The following is a 5,928-nucleotide window of genomic DNA, read 5'->3' as shown; positions in this document are numbered from 1 at the left end:
TGTTTAGCTCCGCCAAAGTCAGGGAAAAATGGATTTTTCAGCAAGCAAGATTTCTCAGTGCAAATAACATGGTAAATCAGTTAGTAACTTCCCCAAGAACAAATGGCGGTGGGAGCAGAGGTTTTTTTTTTAAAAAAAAACTTTTCTCCAGCTACAAGCCTAGCATTGAAAAGGCTACTTAAGCTATCAAGTCCATCTTGCTCCTCTGGGCTGCAACTCAAAATATCTCCATCAGAGGACCTCCCAACCTCAACTTGAATGTATCTCATGAAATACTTAGATAATTGCCACCTGTTAGGAAGTTTTTTGATAACATTCCATTATAATCTTTGTTTCTGTATCAGAAGACTTCTAACCTACCTGCTCCGGCTATATTTGTCTTATTTTCCTTCCCCCAAAAATACTTGGTATAAGTTGAGGGAACATCATGTAGAACAGGGGTGTCAAACTCGATTTCATTGAGGGCCGCATAAGGTTGTGTTTGACCTCGGGGGGAGGGGGCGTAGCCAGGGGGGGCATGGTCAGTTCAACATCACTCTCAAAGCATCCCTGGACTGCTCTCGAGTTGCCATAGGCAAGGGGGATGGGGAAGTGACGACGCAGCACAGTAGCCACAAACAGAAGCACGTTCCACGCATATCTTTCTCAAGGCTGTCTCCCAGGTTACCCACAGCAGCTGGAGGGGTGTGATCTCTACAGCCTGTGAAAGTGCTCCTTTGAAGAATGTGATTTATGACACACCCTGGAGTGAAGGAGGAAACAGGGTCATAATTGGGTGATAAATTATGTGGGGCCAGAGTTGGCTTCACTAGGGTATGTGCTGTCATGTTGCTCCCAATAAATAACTGGATTTCTTTTGAAGCTTGGCTCGAGACTCATGGTTTAATTAGGGCATCCATCGGAACCCTGACAACTTGCGTTGGGGGTGTTTGTGGCGGCCCAAACGCTCTGCCTGTAACGGCCTCCTGCAACCCACTGCCAGCAAAAACAGAGCTCAGGAGGACTGCTCGCAGCCCCTGCGAGCTCCATTTTCACTGGCAGAAGCACCACGGGCTGGTCCTTTGCTGTTTCCAGGGTGACCCTGTGGGTCAGATCTAAGCACCCCGTGGGCCAGATCCAGGACTTTGAGTTTGACACCCCTGATGTAGAAGATGTTGCAGGTAGAAAATAGGATTTATTTATTTGTTTGTTTATTGAAAAAAGTTCAGAAAACACAGAAACAGGAACTGTGAATTGTATCTAGTGGCCTCATTACTGTGCCGTATTTCTGAAAGTCATTCAACAAAATTTGCTAGTCCTTTGAATCCATTTAAATCTCAAAAGTTCTTTGTGTGGCAGAGTGCATAGCATAGCCGAGAGGGGAATAGTTACATCAATTCAACGCTTGTCCTCCTGCCAAGACAAATACATCATTGGATACAATCCACTATTCATTTGCAAGGTGTTCTAAGTAAGTGAATAACAGAATGCAATGGAAATATCCCTCTTTGAGAGCTTGTCAGGGGTGTCCAAACTTGGGAACTTTAAGACTTGTGTGGACCAAGACATGGCTGGCTGGGGAATTCTGGGAGTTGAAGTCCACAAGTCTTAAAGTTCCCAAGTTTGGACACCCCTGGCTTAAGTGAAAGTGGACTTCATGCACAATGTTAATCGATTCCCGATACCTTTTCTGTAAAACCCCCCAGCCTTGAAGAGCTTCTAAAGTTAATGTATTGTTTATGATCCTCTAAAGTGTAATGGTTCATGAATTCAATTCCCAGTAGAGGGTTTGGATTCCATGGTGTAACATCTGGCTACATAGCTGGTCCTTGACATAGGATCACAGTTGGGATCAGCATTACAATCTTCTTGCCATGGTTGTTAAGTGAATTGCTGCAGTTGTTAAGTGAACTGCTATGGCCCAGCAGCGGCCAGCTGAGCTGTTGGTGGACTCTGACAGCTCAGACCATTATGGGATTGTTCTGGAGGATGAGGAAGACTCTAGAGGGTGTTTGGAGTCAGAGCAGGAACTAGAGAGGCCTGTTGGCCACCAGGTGGCATCTGAGTCAGGGAGCAGTGAAGAGGAACAGAGGGAGGCTGTCCCTGATGTGCATATGCCTAGAGCTGAGAGGAGAAAGGAACAGTTGTGGAGAAGACGTCATAGAAGGAAGTAGGGACAGCTGCCTAAGGTTGTGGCCCCTCCGGAAGAGTTTATAGGTGGAGCGACGGGAGGGGAATCTTTGCAGGAAACAACAGTCCATTTTACTAGCCGTTGAGAAAGCATTCTGTAAGCTTCTTGAAGATAGCTTTCTAGGCTCCTAGCCAAGGGGTGGCTTTATCTATGTAATTAGTCATGGCAGACAGCCAAGCCTGTGTCTGCATCTTCATTGGAATCACGGGACAGAACAGTGAACGATGCAGTTGTTAGTGAATTTGACTTCCCCTGTTGACTTTGTGTGTCAGAAGCTGGCTGGTAAGATCATAAATGGTGGTCACATGACCCCAGGTGCTGCAACCATCTTAAATACACGTTAGTTGTCCAGTACCCAAATTTTGATCAGGTGACCATGGAAGGACCTGCACCTGCGCAGGGGTGCTGCATGTGAGTGAAGCTGGTAGCAAAGGTGTTGTGGCCCAGCAGGAGCCGTTGGAGCTGCCACCAGACTCCGAGAGTGAGGGTCCCTATGAGTCGGCTCTGGAGGACCCTGGGCAGGGTTCTGACTCTGAGCAGGGATCGGAGAGTCTGGTCGGCCACCAGGAGGCGCCTGAGGCATGGAGCAGCGGTGAGAGCCAAAGGAGGGGGGCTCCGGATGCCATGCCTTGGAGCAGTGGGGAGGAGTCATGGGACAGTGACTCAGACATAAGCAGGGAGTTCTTAGATGCCCGTTATCGCTGCGCCCACAGGCGCAAGGAGCAAGGGCGCAGTTACCGGCGGTAATTGCTCTCAGCTGCTGATAAGTAGATTCCCCTTCAGTCTATAAAAGGATTGATTGAGCATACGCCCTTTGCAGAAGTCAACAAAGGAACTATTTGGAAAGTTCTGTCTTGGAAGCTTAGCATGCTGGACAGCTGCTATCGTGTCTCTGTGCCGGAGGGTTCTGAGAGTCTTGCCGTGGTGGATTGCTGCCAAGGATATGTCTGTCTGTCGGTGCAATAAATCCTGTTGAAGTAGTTTTGGTCTGGAGTGTATTCTGTGTTGGCGAGGGAAGAAGCGGGGTCAGAACAAAAGGTAAATGGATTTCACCCCTGGAGTAACTTCATATGGCCACTGAACCAATGATTGCAAGTTGAAGATTACCATTGCACAAAAGATGGGTAAGAGAATCCTTACTCTACATTTTTTCTTTATTCAAAGTTTTGTAACTAGTTAGGACAAGATTTTAATTATTTGTTACACCCTAGTCCACAATTTTGCTGTCAATAAATATTTGGCTACTATGATTTACTGCCTTTTGCTTAGGCAAGACAGATGGAAGAAAGCTGTAGGTATTATTCATAAATAATGCTCATGGATTAAAATTAAATCTATTGGCTAATGTTGGCCGTTTCTTAATGACTTTATTTATTTAAATGCCTCTTCAGCATCCAATTCAAAGACATTTATTGTATTTATACAAACATTATTATTCCATCAACATAAAAAAAAAAAAAAACCATATGAAACCACTCCTTATAAAAATGAAACATAGCAGCGAATAACATGGTAAGTTAAAGGCAAGATTATACATCTATTGAAAGAATATAGAACACATAATGATACAATTTTTAAAATTGCTTCAGCATCCCTTGAATATTTCTCAGAGAAAGCTAAATCAAAAGCAGCAGTGATATATAGTAGAATTCAAGTTTTATCTGGTATTACAGTTATAGATATTAATGCAAGGATACCCAACACCCCCCCCCCTCGATCTGTTGACCGGGCCTGGGCTGGGCTTGCCAGAAACCAGGCTGCGCAAACAAGCAAAGCCCCATCCGCGAGATGCAAGCAGCACATGAAACCACGCCCCCCTCAGTCTGTGGGAAAACCTCTCACCACAGAACCAGTCCCTGGTCCCTAAAAAGTTGGAAGGGGGGCACTGTATTAATGAATTGATCACTATAGCTAGTAATACAGACATATTGGTGGACTATTTTATGACATTATTAGTAAAGATAAAAAATAAAGTACTACTACGCATAACATGCAATTTATATTATTCATATCCACAAGGCACTGTGTGGACCAAGACATGGAGTGGCCTTAAGGAGGAAAGTTCTCCAATTAAGACAGGAGAAATCTTCCAACCCTAATCACAACATAGAACGTCTTGGAAAATATTGGGGAGCAGCAAAGAGGATGGACTACACTATTGTCCTTTGTCTGAGTGTGCAGAGCTTCTTCCCGGTTACACTGGAAAAAAGGATGCTGAATTGCTGGACTTTGCTACAATGCAACAGGATTTATTTTTCATTAAGTGGTCAGGAATTGTTGTGGCTCGCCAGCAGCAGATTCGGAAAGTGAGGAGGTTAAGGAGGAACATGGGCCAATCCTGGAGTCTGGGGAAGGCTCTGATGAGGGCTCTGTGTCGGAGGCAGAGAGGGGGGCAGAGCCGTATGCCAGTTATCAGCTGCCTTCAGAATCAGACATCAATGAGGCAAACAACCAGCTGGAGCTTGTTCCCAGTGTGCGCATGCACAGAGTTGCCAGACGAAGGGAACAGCTAAAGAACAGGGGTCTTCTTGGGAGTAAGGCCACAGGTGGATGATGAATGGCCCCTCCCAGAGGAAATAAAAGAGGAGCAAAAGGGGAGTGGAGTTTGCAGGAGACAATTAGTTTGCTTAATTGTTTCATGAGTCTCCAAGACTCCTTGCCAAGTTTTGCAGATATCGGCCTGTGAGCTCTCCAAGCCAGATAAGGTCTGTGACTGTGAATCCTCCCTTGAAAGACTTTGCTGGATGTGAATGAGCAGAATTCACGGTAAATTAATAAAAGGGTTTTTTGTCGGGACAAGGAGTTTGCTTCATGCTCTTGGGAAGCTTCGGTCAGAACAAGAATCACAAGATAGATCCACAAGATCAAGTGCTCCAGCATTGTCTGATCACTACTGAATCATAATAAGGAAGATGTGGAGATTCTCCAATATCCAAGCCAGTCATTCATTCCTGGGTTTTTAAACCCAAATAAAAATGGCAGCAGAGAATGAACATTAATTCCTAAGGATTTTATTCTGAATCTTAACTGACTTCATAAAATAATGTCTGTGGAGATATTCAGTCATTCAGAGTTGTCTCTTTATCAAAAGGCAACTGGGCTTTCTTTGTTTTTCCTTGAAGATGTTTCACTTCCCATCAAGAAGCTTCTTCAACTGTGTTCTGAAGAAGCTTTTTAGATGAGAAATGAAACATCTTCAAGGAAAAACAAAGAAAGGCCAGTTGCTTTTTGAAAAAGCACCTTAATGCTAAATTTGTGATACATTTCTCTGGATTTCATGACATAGAGAGAAATTTATACCACATGGGCATAATAATAGGCAGCTAGCTCTCATTTAGCAACTGCAGTTAGACGGGCAATTCAGTCATTAAGCGAGGTGGTCGCTAAGTAAACATGCGACTGTGTTTATGATCTTACTTCAACTTTCCTTTCTTTACAGACCTGTGAAGGTCATATGTGTGAGGATTGGTCATAAAGTTACATTCTCATCACTGTCATAACTGCAAATAGTCCCTAAACGAGGCAGTCATAAACAAAAACCACCTGTATGATTCAATGAATGTATTTTGGCTTTAGTTTTTTATTTTCTCAATGTCATGGAAGTCTTTCTAAACAGAATTAAACTTAGAAAATTCCCAAAGAGCAGAAACTGTTGATTTCCAAGGACTTCTGAGTGGCTTTTAAATGCTCTGAAGCCATTTTGAGCGAGGGAATAAATACAGCTGCAATGGAAAGCCATGTATGAAGAAAAGTCTTGC

The sequence above is a fragment of the Natrix helvetica genome, assembly GCF_964273705.1.
Source record: "Natrix helvetica genome assembly, chromosome: 2".
Lineage (NCBI taxonomy): Eukaryota > Metazoa > Chordata > Lepidosauria > Squamata > Natricidae > Natrix > Natrix helvetica.
Note: the sequence above shows the minus strand (reverse complement) of the source record.